General features: G+C 44.7%; 1 protein-coding gene and 1 long non-coding RNA gene across 7 annotated transcripts in view; both read right to left on the bottom strand.

Annotated features, from left to right (window-relative positions):
- The window catches only part of pcdh7b (protocadherin 7b), a 127,301-nt gene that overhangs the window by 25,931 nt on the left and 83,136 nt on the right, over positions 1-18,234 (bottom strand). The window lies entirely within an intron of this gene.
- On the bottom strand, positions 7,412-16,316 carry LOC119481300. The gene is made up of 4 exons (XR_005205165.1): positions 16,306-16,316; positions 10,478-10,481; positions 9,326-9,330; positions 7,412-8,278 (listed from the first exon to the last, which is right to left on the bottom strand). It is a non-coding gene; the product is annotated as an uncharacterized LOC119481300 (long non-coding RNA).

Here is an 18,234-nt window from a genome sequence, read left to right as displayed (position 1 = left end):
TAATTGGTCAACGTTTTCCGGTCTTCCGCATCTGCGCTGTGGCTGTCTTCACAGCGTCACTGCAGCCGATAACTACACAGAGTTTAGCAGCACTTCTGCCGGTTTACTGTATAGTTGTGACATCAGAACGTTACAGAAGTCCACACCGCTAGTTTTAAAGGCACAGTTTCTGAATGAGTTCAGGCTGGATTTAGTATTATTACTTTTCTCATACAGTCTGTTTGAATATACCTGTACTCACGCGGTCTGAAATGCTCCGTTTAAGCGCCTGTCTCTTTAAGAAAATGATATGTCCCCTTTAAAAACAAACTCCTCTTTTCCCTCTCTTGATGAGCGAAGCTCATTTGTATCAGTGATAAATCAGTGCGGCATGGCATCTCTCTTTACTCATGTTGACATTTATCTTCTATTGTCTTGACAAGACAGTTGGTGGTGTGACAAATCAACACACAATCAGCTTTATTTCCCACAATACCTCACGTTGTGGCTTGTTTATCAATCAGGAAGCCTTTCTTTGGCACTCATTGCACACCACTTCCGCCTACCGCAGTATTTATGTCTGCTGTAACACTGACAATGCTTAACTCAAGTTTATAAAGGCCCATAAACATACTATGTCTTTGCCTTTTAACCCGTCGCCATCGGATCTCACAACATGCAACTCGTTTATTTGTTGCTTTATGAGACATTTTTATATGCTCTCACCGGATGAATCTGCCACATCAGTCCTGTTCAAATTACAAGAGCGGACAAGAAAATATAAGATTGCTAACCAGCAGATTAATGTAATATATACATGCTCTATAATGGTCTTTGGGCAAGATTCATTTCTTGGCCCTACCCCAGGCCACAATCATAACCTTTTCACCCCAGCTCATATGTCTCTCCTCAGGCCCACGGCGAACAGTGAGCTCCATCGCTCACTGGATGCTGACTGATATATGGAGCAACGCATCGGTTCAATACCATTTAATTGTATTAGGCCCAAAGTACGAGATTAGTCTTCAAATCTGTCCAGAAGAAACAGGGATGCTATGTGAGCGCCGGCGGTGGCGTATTAAATTGATGTGAATCCGACACAGTCTAAAGGGGAGGAAAAAAGCCGACTCTGGTCTCAGGAGATAATGACTCGCTTGGTTTGTTTCTGCGGGTCAGCCCGGCCATTTCAGGGCTAGCGAGGTGTACTCATTGATGTGTCAAAACTATTTATCCCCCACTCATCAATGAATAATTCCATGCAACTTGATTTCCATCCCCGTACCTTGCTTAAAGCGGACCGAGCTCTGAGACATGTTGTCTGGCATGACGCTTGTGAAATAAATTAGAAAAGGGAAGGCGAGAATAAATCACATTTTCATTGGATTTCGTAGTGAGGGAGCCTCTGCGAGAATCAAAGGAAAGAGTTTAGGCTATGAAACGCCATCTATTCTTGGATTGTGCCTTATTTTTGGGCGAGTTACTGTGTTGCCGCATAGCATGAATAAATATGTTATGGTGTGCTTTTTTGTCATATGAAAGGCCTCGGTGGCCATGGTGAAAAAGAAAGGAGGACAGTACCTACAGTACTAGCTCATTCATCCGTCTCTTTTCTTCAGTGCATTATATAGAGCGTAGTGTGTCATCTTTAAAATTGCCAGAAACAACCTGTTTGTGTGTTTCCGTGTGTGTGTGGGAGTGCGATGACATACAAACGCGCCAGCCAATCTTCAACGCACACACACGCACAGATTTCGTAATTCAAACACAGAAGCATTCCGGGGTACTAAATCTCCACCAATCGATTGGAGCTGTGGATATCATAGCGAAGGCAGGGAAACCCACCAAATATTTAATACACAACAAACATATCAGCCGCTAACAGCTGAGTATGGATTAGGCCATCTTCCTTGAAAGTGTGCGCATATTTACTGACACAAACAAGCTATGGGAGCATATTGCCGAGATACACATTGCTCTGCGCCAGCATATGCATGTTAAATCCGACTATATGGAGGTTCAGAATGTGCGGCTGTGACATTTGTGGCAAAAAATAAACAATACTGTTGCATATAAGGCAGTGAAATATCACCGGATTTAGAGGTTATTCTTTTGGTCAATGCTGAGAAGTAAGGTTGATTTAATGACACATTTCTTTCATACTTACATTTAGATAGTAACTGTTTTGTTATTGTGTTGAGTTTTAATACCAAGAGAGATTAAAGGGGACATAGCATGCTCATTTTCAGGTTCATACTTGTATTTGGGGTTTCTACTAGAACATGTTTACATGCTTTACTGTTCAAAAAACACTTTATTTTTCTCATATTGTCCGTCTGAATGTACTTGTATTCGCCCTCTGTCTGAAACGCTGTGTTTTAGCGCCTGTCTCTTTAAGACCCGTCCCGAAAAAGCCCACTCTGATTGGTCAGCATTTTTCCGGTCTTCCGCGTCTGTGCTGTCGCTGTCTTCACAGCGTCACTGCAGCGGGGGACTCACTGGGTGTCAACTACGCAGAGTTTAGCGGCTCTTCTACCAGTTACTGTATAGGTGTGACATCACAACGTTACAGAAAGGTCGTTTAAAAGACAGTTTCTGAATGTTGGCTGTGTGCATTTCTCAGTGGATTGAGCATTTTGACAGTATATATATATAAAGCACCTTGGCCTGCTTTGTAATCAAAAAAAGACATTCAACAATATGGCACCTTTAAAGCTTTGCCATCTGTGAACTGAACTCTCGCATTCACTTTCTCCTCACATTTGCTCTACCCCATATGTTTCCTTCCCGCTGTTTAAAGGCATTTTGATAGAATTGCACGCGCCACTGGTAAACAAGGAAAAACAAATGGGCTCTGAGCACATGGATGTAGATGGGTATTGTTTTTTTATTGATTTCCATTGGCTGAGGAGCCGGTGACAAGGGAATCTCCACTCATCAGGGCAGGTTATCGATTAGCTGAGGAGGAGCAGCAGGGGTCTGCGAGGGGTCAAGCGTGAGAAGCGGAAAAAAAAGTTGGAATGCGGCCCGTTGGAAATGGCAAAGCGCAGCCCCGCGATCCCTGACACCGGTAATTAACGTGTGGAATGCAGTCAATTTGTCTTTAAAGGGCTGTTGCAAAGTCAACAAGGGAACTGTGTCGCATCCATGAGCACTTTAAGAATGAATGTATCCTGCAGAAGGCGTCAGTCTAGCACAGCAGAATTGTCAGGTAGGTGGTCACACTTACTGGTCTGGTGCCAGGCAGCATTTATGAAAAAAAAAAATCTTTTAATGAAGGTGTTGTACTACCTTGCTTGCTCATTAGCAGTGCTAATAATAGCATCAGTTTACAGTAAAATGCCTCCAAAAAAATCCCTTTACCTTTATCCCTTTAAATAACCACCCATATGTTGTAGAAGTCTGCACTTAGAGGACACTGTACACTCAGAGGTAGGTGAGACAGATGACATTTTGAACCCCCGCAAGGACTGAATCATTACAAGCACCTCCCCACTGGAGGTGTGGTGGGATCAGCAATATTTCACACTGACAGAAGGACCTGACAGCAGGCGTCCACACACAAGCCCGGCTCCTCTTCTTCTCCCTTTTATTTATTTATTTCTATGTCTCTTTCTCTCCCCCCCTCACCCCCCCCCACCCCCAACATATATTTGGGAGTTGCCAGATTGGATCAAAAGCACATCGAATGTACTCCTCTGCTCTATCACAAAACTTGAAGCAGAGTGTGTGATTAGAAATCTCAAACTCCGCAGAACATTTCTTCTTTGTGTTTTCTAATCAGCATCTGAATGTAAATGTGTGTTTGGCTCCAGCTGGAGTGATAGGACTAGAATCAGTATGTGTCTGCTTTACGCCAAAGTGTTTAAAATGCCCGCTGAGTGCCTTCCTCCCTTCTCTACTCCTCTTTCTTTCCTCCGACTTTGTTGCTGATGTATATGCAGAAGGCGCTAACATTAGGATTCTGGTTCAGCTGATTGAACCCATTTGCCGCCTCCATCCCCGCACCCCGTTGGATAATACCTTATCGCACGACAGTTCGCTTGTACCTCTCTTACAACGCATGAAGAAGATGAGCTCATTTGATCGGAATACTCTGTTCTTAATGCATTTCGTTCTATTTATTTCTGTTTGGGCCGAGGCCTTTCTGCTCCTTTAGGACCCATGAATTGTGCATCGTTCTTTCGCTGTGAGCGAAAAAACACAAAGAGCCTTGGATGTCTAAGTTTGACTCCGGGGCAAGTCTCTTTCCTCTCTTGCCCCCCCCCCCCCCCCCTCCGCCCTATACCCTTGACTCTCACCTTTCTTTTTTTTGCACCAAAGAAATGAAATGAGTTGGAAATAACAGCCCTGTCTTTGGCAGTGCATCCGAACATCGTAATTCTCAAAACAATCGAGGCGTGTTAGCTTTGGAAGCTACTGACATGGAAAGACGTTTGCTGACAGAGACCACACTAAATCACTTAGGAGGAGTCCTCCTTTTGTCTTCAAAGGACACCTCGGCTTGGGTGGCCTACATTGCCCTTTGGGATGAAGATCACCAATTGTCTTTCAAGTATTTTCATTTTGCCGATTCGATATCTAGAAGCCTGTGTGTTATAAAGCTGAAGTTTATCCCATGTTTTAGGGATTCATTTGAGGATTTGTTTCTCAATGAGCAGATCATGATCTCAAGACTTGGTCAAAACCGAGTATATGGCTGGACCCTGTATGGTCAGTCTGTGAATTTGTGGCTAAATTGTTATACAAATAGTCAGTGGTACATGTATGTAACATTAAATCAAGCGGTACGTATCCATCAGATCCGGCGAGGAAACTAGGGGACGCACATTTTAGAACTAGACCGCCAAGTTTCACGAGCCAGACGCTCCTTGCCCGACGGGCTCATTTGCATAAAGGACCGTTACCCGCCTTTTCAATTTGAAAGAGCAACGGCCAATGAGGAAACTGCAACACTCGGCCAACCAACCAACTCAATCACTCAGTCAGTCCAGACTTTTGCGTTTGTAGAACTGTCTCTCTGCGGTCCAGCCAAAACAAAAAATGGCAAGAACTGGCTCCTTGGGAAGGAGTTGCCAAATAAATAAGTAAATAAATAACGCCTAAGATTTCTGTTGGTATTAAAACATCATTTTGAAATTTGCCAACATTCTCCCGAGCTACTAGACAAGAAATCGTAACCTCTCCAGAAATGATCCCACTATCAGTAACCATGAGCGGCGACTATACTACCATTTGCCGGGATCAATTAGGCTGATTGGCTTAGGCTCCGTCTTGGCCAGCCCAGGGGGTTGGCAGTTGCAGACAAGTTGTCCAATTAAGTGAGCACAAGCACTTGCCAATAATGGCTGAATAATGGGCCTTAAGGGGGGGGTGATTCATCTCCAATGTTAGGCACCAGGGAGGCAGCCACTGAGTGTGTAAAAACCATAGATTTCTCTTTTCAGATTACAATCGATATCGCCCCCATGGCTTTGACAATGGCCTAAATGAAGGATTAGACTGTAAAGACGACGGTATCCTGGGTCGACGCCAGTAGTTATTTTCAGACTGACTCCCCCCAGCGCGCGGCGTACAAATGTCAACATCTGCTCTTCAGAAAAGGTGGATACAATTAGACGCCGGTTAGTGTTCGCAAATGATTTTTCTTTGCTTGGGATTTAATGCATTGTGGCATTTTAACATTGTTGACTCGTCAAGTGCTACATTTCACAGGCATACTTGTCTGTAAATGTGATGTCCTGGTTTTGATTTTGGTCTGATATACATGTGAGCAAACACTGCTCCATGTCACTCAAATGTGAAAAGATTGTTGTAGTGACTGCTTTGGTTAATGCATGTTGAATACATTGTAATGTTGGCGTTTTAATACCAACAGAGATTAAAGGGGACATATTACATTCATCACCAGGTTCATACTTGTATTTTGGGTTTCTTCTAGAACATGTTTACGTGCTTTAATGTTAAATAAAACACTTAATTTTCCTCATACTGTCTATCTGAATATACCTATATTCACCCTCTGTTTGAAAAGCTCCGTTTTAGTGCATGTCTCTTTAAGACCCCCTCCTGAAAAAGACCACTCTGATTGGTCAACGTTTTCCGGTGTTCCGCATCTGCGCTACGGCCGTCTTCACGGTGTCACCGCAGCCGGGGGACTCACTGGGTGTCAACTACACAGCGTCACTTCTACCGGTTACTGTATAGTTGTGACATCACAACGTTACAGAAGTCCTGACGGCTTGTTTAAAAGGCATATTATTCCATAATGCTGGATGGGTAAAAACCAGCAACATAAACTGCCTTGGCATTATACATGTATTTACAGTCCACACTTGCTCAAAGTTACTTTCTATGAAGTCACTGACTATTATTCTAGACTCAGATAGGGAAGTAGGAGAAAAATGCAAAAACAGTAAGTAGTTGAAAGGCTTTAATTTCTCCTGACATCACATCCAGCGCCGATCTCCCTCCCCTCTCTTTCACTCTCCGCATCCCTTTTGTCGACGTGTCTAACACTGGCAGGTTTCTTAATGTCACATGTGAGCAGCTGTAATTGAATGCGTCGGGTGTGGCGTCTGACAGTCGCGTGTTTAATCTCTCCCTGTCGAATGCTTGTTAGTGCCACCACCTGATCATAGGCCCGGAGTGGGAGATGCCATGACGTGCGCACAAAAAGTGCCATTTGAAAAAAAAAAGAGATAGATGAGCTGGAGAATGGCTGCCATCTTTGATGCATTCTTTTTTATCTCTTGTATTCCTCATATATATTGTGTGATTACTCGAGATGCGCTGCCATAATGAAGAGGCGAAGACGACGGCGCCTTCGCAGTGTTACTTGTGCATTCAGTTCGATTGCACTCCTCAGTCTGCTTGTACATCGGCATTTGCTCTGCACTTGGTTACCTCTCTGACTTATTTTTCTATTCCTCTGCTCTCTCTGTCTCTATCGCAATCTCTGCTTTGAGTCCCTCTGTGGGCACTGGCTGAAGGGTGGAACATGTAACAGACCTGGATGTTTTCCTTTCTAACATTCTCTCTCTCTCTCTCTCTCTCCCTCATACTTCCTCCTCTCCCAGGTGGCTGTCTCCGGCCAACCGTGCACACTGCACATCAGGGTCAGTAGCAAAACGGACGACATTAACAGGGGAATGCACACTTGCACATGTGTGCAAGCACGCCCGTTTCCCCCACGCTACACATTCCCTCGCTGATACCGAAGCTGTCAATCACGATGGCCTGGGAAACGCGTGCTTCAGTACAGCAACAAGCCGGAAATAATACAAATCTTCCATGCAGCTGCACTATCTCCTCCTCCACTCCCTCTGTCCTCTCTACCTTTTACCTCCACTAGACACTCTGTCCTTGTTCCATCCTCCTTTTTGGAACATAGTATAATCCCTCTTTCACAAGAGGGTACTTGTTTCTTTATGTACCGACTATATTGGTTGCCAGCAGATAATTGTTTAGAAGACACATCACCATTTTAGTTGAGATTTAAAACTCAGACGCAGGGGAGTAGGAGAGAGAGAGAGAGAGGCGAGCCGGTGACATGTGCAGGCTGAATCTCATTAGATATATTTGAACATCAGGGCTGCATGAGATTCCGCTGACCACAATGCCACGCAGTTACCAGCAGGGCATTATGGGAGAAAAAGCAATTTGCTGCGGCAAGGCTCAATGGCCTCATGAATCAAGTCAATATGGACAAGGCGGGAGCAGTTAAGAGACCGGTACATGCTGCCTGGAGATTTCACTTAATGCTGTTCTGTTACAAAAAAAAAAAAAAAAGTGTCACACTCCGTACTATCTCACCCCACAGGTTAATGTCCTTTTGTGTTTTCTCATTGTCATCTGCCACAGTTTTTTACAAACAACCGGCTTTGGTGGTTTTGCTGTGGAACTTGATGTTCCTGCACCGTTCAAGGAGCTTGTAAATAGAAAGATTAAGATCCTTTTTAAGAGAAAATGTTTCTCTTTAAAGAGGACCTATTGTGCTTTTTCCCTTTCCTTTAGTGTGTTATATATTATTTTTTTTGTGCATGTAAAAAGGTCTGCGAAGTCCACGCGATACCCTCCCCCACAGAAACACTGCTCCTGAAATGCCTCGCTTGAAGTCCCGCCTTTTCTTATGTAACGTGGTGATGTCACCAAGTAACACATTTGCATAATACCAGCCTAGCAGCTACATTGGTACGCCCTCAAACGAAGCGAGTCAGAGCGGAGCTGAAGCCGAGTCTGAAGAGTTTGGTTTAGTTGACCAATCACAACAGAGTGGGGCCAGCTGACCAATCAGAGCAGACTGGGCTTTTTGGGAGGGCGGGAGGCAGGAGCTCAAACTGGTGCTACGTTTTTTGAACATTAAAGCATGCAAACACGTTCAAGTAGAAACCCAAAATACAAGCATGCACCTGAAAATGCGGATAATAGGTCCGCTTTAAGATAATGCACTGGCTTCCGAAACAACAACCTGTAGGCTTTCTGGCTGTCAACAAGACTTAAAACACCTGTCATACCCCACTGTCAACCACCTTCCTGGTGGGTAGCTGCGCCGCTCAAGCTGCTAATGATAATGACGGCAATCAAAACATTGGCACTAATGCCGCTAATAGCGATGATAGCGCTAATGAGGGCACTACCTGGGAGGCTGTTTGCTTAAGCTGTTTTCCCGGCTTGCCCTCTGGGACCGGAGGAAGAGGACCTGATATCCTGTTCCAGTGGTCCCCTGGATGTCCTGAAAGGCTCCCATCTGCACCGGCTAACTGCTAATACACACCGTTAATTACAAACAGGGGAAATGAGGTAACGGCGAAGGGAGCCTCGTGGGGGTTCAGAGATGCACCCTGCTAAACCCCCCGTCGCCCCCTTTCCTCCCTGGAGGGGGTCACGGGCTTGCAACAAGTCTTCTGAACAAACTATTTTGCAGTCCTCTGGCTGTTGTGAGGTTTAGTCGAGAAAAAAAAAACGCACAAAATAGCCATGTTGTTATTCTCTCTAGCTCTCAGTGCGGCAATTAAAAACCTGAAATATTACCCTGCAAAAATGGCTGCACTGATGATCAATGTGGCAGCGGCGAGGCGAAAGCACAAAAAAGAAAGAGAGCTCTCAAGCTAAAAGCTATTTATATACTGTATGTTCTGTCTCCGAACAAAAGTGCGGTGGAGGAAAGGGGGTGGAGGATTACAATGTTGTGGGACCACCTTTGTAATGCTAAATCCCATTCTTAATCTGCCAGTATTGATTGGCCATCACAAGCATCCATTTACAAAAAAACAGAGGATTGTGGGGGGGTTGGTGGAGAAGGGCTCCCAAATGGCCGACGCTGGATAAAACCGAAAGCCAGCTCCACAGAGCCTGCGCAGACAGAGAATAGAAAAAAAAACGAGGGTAATGCTCTCCCTCTCATCTACTGTTTCCACGCGCCACAAGCACAAGGGAGAGCATAATCGCCAGAGCAAGACTGAACTAAAAAAAAGAAAAAAAAAAAAGAGGGAAAAGGGTAGCAATGAGCCCTCCTGCCTCCATTTTGGCTCGGATATCTGGCAGTTGCCCTTTAAGAGTGAGAGTCTGCAGGGTCCAATTGGAGACGGGAGCTCAATCCCCTGTTCGGTCATTAAAAGCGGTTTCTAGAATGGCATCCATCTGCTGCTCCCTCATTACTGCTGTGAGTGATGGTGGTAATGTTCCTAAATACGGTACTGGCGAATTGTCATTGTGACCCTTGACTCGGGAAGTGGACACAAGCCGGCTAATGATGCCAGCGCGCGGACAGAAGTGAGCTCCGGGTGTCCAAGTGGGACTCAGGCGCGGGCGCGCGCGGTCGCATCATTAAGCTTAAATGACTCGTCCTTTTTTCGGGGGGTGGACGCGCGGCTTGCATCGACTCGCCGCCGTGTGTTGTGCTCCGGGGTCAATTGTGCAGCCACCTGCATTAAACGCGGAAGGGTCGCTAACGCTCAGCCGAAGGTCGCTCATCACCGTCGTACGTCAATCAATGTCTTCCCCCACCGACAACCCCGGGCCTGATTCTTTTTTCTTCGCTGCCTTTTGACAGATGGGAAAACTTGGAGTTATAAAGCGTTGCTAAAGAGCTAAGCCGTGACTCAGCAAACGGCACATTCACTGAGGATAAAAGCCCTTTCTCCACGGCAGCCATTTTGATTTCACATCCACGGCGTCAAGTTGAGGCTGCCGTTGTTTTTTCTCCTCCGCAGAGCCGAGCGTCTCTCTCCGCCGCTCAGAAAAACCCTCTAAACTCGCCCCTCCTGCCTCTGCTCTCCATCCGTAGCTGCAGCGTTCACTCCCATTAATTACCTGCTTACAGAGGCTCTGCATTAAGGCCTGCCAAGAACGCCAACAGAAATAGAGCGTGCCAGCGAGAGTGAGCGTCACCCATGTTCTTGTGAAGAATGTCTTACCGCCTCATACTGTACACACACACACACACACACTAACGCAACCAAAACCACTGCTCCGTTGTTTGCTTCAGACACACAACGACGTCGCTGCTGACAAACAACTTCATATGCATGCGGCTATGAATCTGAATATGCAAATAGATACAGTAAAATCGAAAACAACACTCACAGGCTCGCATGTGTACGGATATTACTCATCACTCTGAGGTGTTGAGTGTATTTACCTGGTAGAGAGATGAACTATACAGTACACTAAGGACTAATGAGCTCTCTGCAGCCCAATCCCCAAAGCATATCACACAACCCCCGTCTCTGTTCCCCTTCTCCAACCCCAACGTTTCATCATATTTTTTTGCAATTCCTCCTTGTGCGTCTCACTTCTTCTCCTCCTCCTCTCCTCATCCCCTTTTTGTCTTCTCTCCTCCCTACTTCCCTTTTCCTCTCCCTCCCTGAGGCATATCCCAGGGAGCCCGACTGATCCGGCGGCTGTGTGTTTGGAGTGCAGTTGATAGGGCACATGGGCTACCTTGGGGCACAAAGATGTGGAGGCAAGAAAAAGAGGCATATGAGGTGAAGGGGAAGGAGGAAATAATAGTTGCGATGCTCTAGTATGTGCAGTATGCGCACGTGGAGCGGAGGAAGTCGCAGGACAATGCGGCATGTTGTTTTGCAGCATTAGGTAATGACTTTTTTACCCAAAGTTCCAGTGACGCGAGTGCAGCTATCCCTCAGTTTTCGCCATGTTCTGCCCCGGAGCTGTACAAAAAACTAATTTGGCCTCACAGTCAAGGTGACCGACTGTGTACTTCTGCAAGAAAAATACAACTTTTATCAATGTACTGGCAGATACAATGTGGGAAGTGATTTGAATGCTGTAGCAGCAAGCAATATTGTTTGAATCCGATAAGCTCACGACAGTATTTGTGATTATATCACAGCTATGGGGGACGTTGTTCGGCCCGACGTGAAGCGGTCATCAAGTATGGCAATACTAAAGTTATAGATGCAATTCAATTTGAATATTTCTTTATTATTAATAAATAATGTTCACAATAAAATAGGCCCTCCTGCCTGCACATACCTAGGCAGTTTCTATGGAACGGCGGTTGCTATGGATCACAGGCTAGCGTTATATTGATTTACTTCATTTGTATGTTTTCATTTATTGTGCAACCACTGAAAAACTGTCCAGTGTCAGTAGGATGACTTTGGTAACTGCTTGTTCTAAGCATACCTTTTTTTTGGGCTGGACCGAAGAGGGCCGGCCCTACAAATGCAAAACTCACTGAGTGACTCACTTTATGCAAATGAGCCCGTCCAGCGGGACACGTCCAGCTTAAGAAACTTGGACCGTGCTGTCAAACTAGGCAATCTAGTTCTAAAATGAACCGATATTCAGCAGTTGGCATTGCATATTTCTCGCTTAAAATGTTTTCAGAAGTAGATTTTGGTGGATTGTTAGGACGGAATAACTGAAAGTTTACGAGCATGTTGTTTCCCGTTTGAAACAGCGAGCAGAAAACCAGGGACCAATCAGGTGCATTCAACGATAAGTTACGTCACCGCTGGAACGGCCAGTTGAGTGGAGCAGCGCGTCCCGATGTCCTCGCCGGACCTGGTGTACATGTAGCGCTGGATTTTACATTATAGACATGACCACTGACTATTAGTGTAACAATTTAGCCACAAAATTACAGACTGACCGTACACGGTCCAGCCATATACTATATACATATACTCAGTGTCACAACCTTTTTTCTGGAGATGGGCCATAAAAGTTCATCTTAAATGTTTCCGACTTATTACTTTGTATCTGTATCCTTATCCGTGTTGGTGTGACACTGTCGCTAAGCAACCATGACAACACATTAGTTTAACGTTTTTTTTCTCAGACGCGGAGTGACACCGGAAGTGCAAAGGAATTAGACGTCATAGACGTGGTATGTCGTTATTACTGTTTATCACAGCTAAGTACCAGTCAGATCACTTGATTTGAGCTTCCCGATTCATAAGTAATCTTATATTGTGATATTGATATCAATTGTCATGTAGCACATTTTCAGGAAAATCAATTCAGAAACTGTTTAATAGGTTAAAATAATCACATTTAAATGTCTGTTTTTGTCTAATCCACCCATTGAAATACCTGACAAATAAAAAAAAAACGACCAGAACAATGATTGACAAACAGCAAAACTCTGTTTGACACTGCAATTTGTCCCGTTGCTAAGGTAACCCAAACACATACGCACAAATGCACACTTGTTCCACGTGGCAGGTACACAATAAAAAAGGGACACTCTAATCCCATAAAAGGTTGTCTTTGTGGTATATGAAGCTGCTGCACTGCAGTCTACTTCACTTCGCTGGTAATTATCACTGTCTGCCTGGAAGACAGAGGCAGTAATGCTTCATTACAAAGTACAGGAGAGACTGAGGACACTGAGGAGAAGAGAACAGGCCAGGAGGAAAGTAGGGGTATCATTACTGTCCCATTTGTCTCAAAAACGCAGGGACGGGAAGGAGTTTGAGGAAGAGAAGGTGCACACTGAATGTACAGTATGAGAGAGAGACCCTTCAGAAACTAATCCATTCAGTCTCGTGGGACTACTGCCTCTCAGCGAGGACCAATTGTCGAGCGCAAAAATTAACCAAACCCAGTGTAAATGTAGCAGACTCTCCAATTCAATTTCATTATTCCACCTTTAATTACTTGCCCAATTTGGGGGCTATAGCATGCCTTGATTAAAACGGACACTATTTAATAACCCCGGTCCCCTCAAAAAGGAACGCACCTTGAAGATGGAATAATTAAAGCAAGCCGGGAGATAAGATTCATATCGTCTCTCTCTAACTCACTTCCCGCAAATTGGATGTGCTAGTAGAGTGGAGTGAGCCAGAGAGGGGAGAGAGCAACAATGGTAGGGGGTGGGAGGTGGGGGGTGGGGAGAGGGTTGAGTGAATGAGCGAGTGGCGAGTGGGGGAAGGATTTGATGGACAAGTAGCCGGCTTGGGAGACAAGTGAGAGGATACGTGAGAGGTAAAAAAGATGGTTCGTGGAAACGGGGAGCAGGTACTGATTTTAGTATTTGTTTGCCCAATCTGAGGCCTCAAACAAGCCAGTAAGACTCTTATCAGGTCATTAAATGGGCGTTATCAGTGGTAAGTCTCATACATGTGGGTCAGTAGGGGCCTGCTACACCCACTAGCATCCTCGATTCATTACTAACATGCTATTTACGCTAACACAGTATGTGAGATATTTTAGTATGTCCGAAACCTTAGTATGAAACCGCAAATTTTATACTGTTTCTGGCTAAATATTACAGTATGCAACGCTGGACACTACGGTGGCATAAATATCCCACAATGCAATGCAGTAGCAACGACGACGTTCATAACGGACGTTGTCGGACGGCTCTGTAACCTCAATAACACTTCAAATTAACTGTAAGTATAGGATTTCACTTTGCCAGGTGTAATATATATTTGAAATTAATTCAGACTGGGAATCAGGCCCAAAATCAACACGATTCTCGCGTAGTGTGTACCCGGCATAAGTAGTTTTGTTGCCGTAAACCCAAAGACGTTGTAGTTTTGTTGCCTAAACCTAAACATGCGGTTTTGTTTGGGGTTCAAAACATAACGTTTCATTCAGTTTTAGAAAGTGTCGCTTTTTTAAGTTTCGCTTTCACTTTTACAACGTAGTAGGCCCTTACTGACCCACATCTATGAGGCTTATAAATACTCAAACTACTGCTCGAACTGGCAATGTTTAACACCGCTGATACAAAAGTGTCTCCTGTGTTGTGAAGGGTAAATGTGCTGGAGAATGTGGGCGGGTTAGCAGGGTTGCCTTTGCATGTGTCCAATGGTGCCCCCCCCCCCCCCATCTCCATCCCCAGGGAATGGCTATTTAAAGTAAGGGACGGACACTCTCCCTCTCTCTCTCTACTCTCACCAAGAAATGAGGAGCTAGAAGTGGGGCAGGACATTTTGCAGTGTCCTTCACGCAATTTATCTACCGAATGTGCACAAGCAGCATCTGCAGCTCTCGTTTGATTTTTAAGGGGGAACTACTGCAACCGGACATGTTCTTACCTCTTAATCATCCCCCGTGGACCAGAGGTTATGAACCAAAACACTAACACATGTTAGGAGTTTTTTTTAACAAGAATTCAGCTTCTGAACCAGCCCTAATATTTTATTTATTTTTCCCTGATATTAAAAGCATGTCTGCACGGGGGCAAAAGGGTGTGTGTGTGCATGAGCGAGAAAGGTTGTTTGTGTGCCAGTGTAACAGCTACTAACCTGCGTGCCCTCATGGCCTCACCTAGTGAGAGTGCCATGGCTCGTTAAGCCGGCAAGGATGATAGGTCCTGACATGTATTTACCGTAGCCACGCAAACACACACACACAAATGGCCCACTTTGGCCAACAGCATCGCCTCCGGCCGTTTTATGACTCTCACTCTTTGACTCTTTTCCTTCCATTACACCCCCGACCCCCCCCCCCCCCCCCCCCCCCCCCCATATCTCTGTTTCATCCCTTCGGTGCCTCCGTCCTAGTCTGAAACGATTAGTGTCATACCTGGCTATGTGGCTAGTGTACTGTTCATTCAGTGCCCTACAATAGCTTTTATAGAAATACACCACAATCTCACCCTGCAAGATGTGCTTCATAGGAATTCATTTAAATACGGGTTGTCCAAAAAACTCAAATGATTTGCAAGATGAGGCGCTTGCATCTTTAGTTTGCTTTCTAAAACACGGCGATTCCAGGTTCTACGAGTAATTTAAATCAGGGCTAGCAATGTTGACATGCTATTAACGCGCATTTCTTTAACACATTAACGCAATTGATCTTTCAGAGGTTGTAGCAGGCTCAGTTTTACAAGCTAGAGTGACGGTACTGGTATCATATGTAACTAGAAAACCGAAGGAATCCATTGGTACTATGTTATACTAGCTTGTCACGAAGGAAGCTCAATAACGCTCCAAACTTGCACCAACTTTGGTGAGGAAAAACTGTCATGTCCATTTTTCAAAGGGGTCCCTTGGCCTCTGATCTCAAGATATGTGAATGAAAATGGGTTCTATGGGTACCCACGAGTCTCCCCTTTACAGACATGCCCACTTTATGATAATCACATGCAGTTTGGGGCAAGTCATAGTCAAGTCAGCACACTGACACACTGACAGCTGTTGTTGCCTGTTGGGCTGCAGTTTGATTTGAGCATATTTTTTATGCTAAATGCAGTACCTGTGAGGGTTTCTGGACAATATTTGTCATTGTTTTGTGTTGTTAATTGATTTCCAATAATAAATATATACATACATTTGTATAAAGCAAGCATATTTGCCCACTACCATGTTGATAAGAGTATGAAACACTTGACAGATCTCCCTTTAAGGTACATTTTGAACAGATAAATAATTTGCGATTATCGTCATTCTTAAACATGTAGCATTTTGGGTCGACAGACTTAATTATAGAATCAGAATTCTAAAGTAATCCCCCATCAGATTCCCATTCTGCACGTGTAAAGCTATTTCAAGTTAAGCTAATGTGCAGCTGTGCATTTGAATGCAGCGCAGTGTCTAAGTGAGTGAAGCGGAGAGAGAGACTAATGTAGAAAGATGGCTAGAGAGAGAGCGAGCGAGGGGAAATCACAGCATGCCACCCTGGGCTCAAGCAAATCAGCGCCGTCTAGGTCAGCACATTTGAAGTTAAAGTCAGTCTTAAATGGGTCTTCAGACACCCTCAAATAAAGCCGACAGACAGCGCTGACCTTTACAAACTACTGTCTGCGGCGGCGGAGAGAGAGAGGGAGGGGAAGAGATGGAGCCGACGTGGCTCAAACTCCTTCTAATTGAAACTTTTCAACTCTTTTTCGGAGTTGAGGGAAACTCTAGGGAAAGGGAAATGAAAAGAGGAGTAGGTTCTGTTTTGACTTGTTCTTTTTCAGCACGCCCCCCCACCCACCACCACCACCACACTTCCAATTTTTGTGTTTATGTTCAAATCTAGGTTGCTCGCAAGTGCGGGAGAGAGGGTGTTATTTGGAGCTCACGTTTTTTTCTCCCCTCCCCCCACCGCACTGCGCAATTAAATTTAATGACAACGAGAGCTCGTCTCGATCGTTTGAAGTGACTTCGGCGAGATGGAGCGCGAGAGGGCAAAGGTCAAAAGGCCCGAGATGTCATACTTCTTCACATGTTGCATAAATTAAATAACCCCTGAACATTGGCTTGTACATTTTGTTCCAAGGAGTCTGAAATTCAACTGAGACATGGAGGAGGGAGTTTTATTGTTGTGGAATGTTGATCTGCAACACTAGATGCTTTTACTTGTATAACAAAGGGATTTTTTTGGTTGGTTTGGCAGATAGAGTGCTCCAGGGATGACAATATTATTGTAGGCCAAACAGGAAGTTAGCATTGCACAATGGGATTTTTTCATTGGGTTTTTGAAATTATTGTATAAAATAAGCTCTGTGGCAAACAAACATTTATGATACTTACACATTTTGTTCAGCGACATAATCTCCACAAATGAACACCACTTTTATGATTTTTCAAGTGTCAGTGCAATCGGCAGAAGTAAAAAAGCTATCGTTAGGCTATCACCACCTAAAGAACTACACCACGGTGGCATGGGGACGAGCATACACGAGTATTAAAACAAGAGTTATATTGTAGACCGAAACGTTAAAACCTCTTAAAGCTGAAGTAGGCGAGATTGAAGAAAATATGATTAAAAAAAGTTATTTTTATAAAACAGTCGCTATATCGTGACAGTAGTACATGAAACAGGTAACCTGAAAAAAAGCATGTGCCTCTGTGTCCTCCGGTGCTCCTAACGGCATCTGCATGATTTCACATACCGGAGGAAAACAAGCAGTAAGAGCTGATCTGAGATCCGCTGTCCAGCTGCCGTCTATGAGAGCAAGCTGTCAATCACTCGCGAACTCCGACCAAACGGTCAAACTAGGCAGCGCTGATCAAATATGAATCAATATTCTGTTACGTTAATGCCTATTTCTCGGATCAAATGTTTTCAGAATCATTTTGTAGTGCACGGTTTAGCTGTAAAATGAGAAAGCTTGTGACGCCGCCGCTATTGTGAAATCTGGTGAAGGAACGGCAAGTTCCGGTCACATGACCGGAGCACAGCCAATAGGAACGCTCTCTCAATGAAATGACCTGTGATTGGTCTTGCCTAGATTTTTTAAAACCTGAAAACAGAGCTATGAGGAGGTGCAGAAGTCTAGTTATCTCTCAGAACACTTGAATTACAATATGCTGAAAGGTTATTATGGAATTTTTGCCAAAAATGATGCCAAAAATATACTGCCTACTGCCACTTTAAGCTTGTGTTAACCACAGACCTTATTTCAGGCATCTAACTAAAAACCCATTAAAAAAAAACCCATTGACTTCCAGACGAGGGAAACCGGAAGTGCTAACTCATTTCTGGGTTTTAGGACTCATTCCTGTAGCATATGACTTCCAGATCCTTCTCTGTGAGAGAGTGAGGCTGATGGGACGGTCCCTATAAATCTCACCCACCTTGCGCATGAGTTATTTGTTTATGCGTGACATGTCTTGGCTGGGAAATGTGTGTCAAGCGAGCAGGTGGGGCGGTCATCAATGAAGACAATTAAACACCTCGGAGGCACTCAGCCAAATCTTCCCCTCTGTCCCCTTGTTTCTCTGTACCCTCCCTCCCTTCCTCTCTGCGTCTCTGACAGATGATAATTCAGTGGGAGTAAAGGGGTCACGGCCTGACAGGGAAGGGCATCATCAGCTGCGATAACCATCGCCGGACACAGACAAG

This window comes from Sebastes umbrosus, chromosome 22 (assembly GCF_015220745.1).
Source record: "Sebastes umbrosus isolate fSebUmb1 chromosome 22, fSebUmb1.pri, whole genome shotgun sequence".
Lineage (NCBI taxonomy): Eukaryota > Metazoa > Chordata > Actinopteri > Perciformes > Sebastidae > Sebastes > Sebastes umbrosus.
The sequence above is the reverse complement of the archived record's forward strand: the minus strand, read 5'-3'. Positions and strand labels throughout refer to the sequence as shown.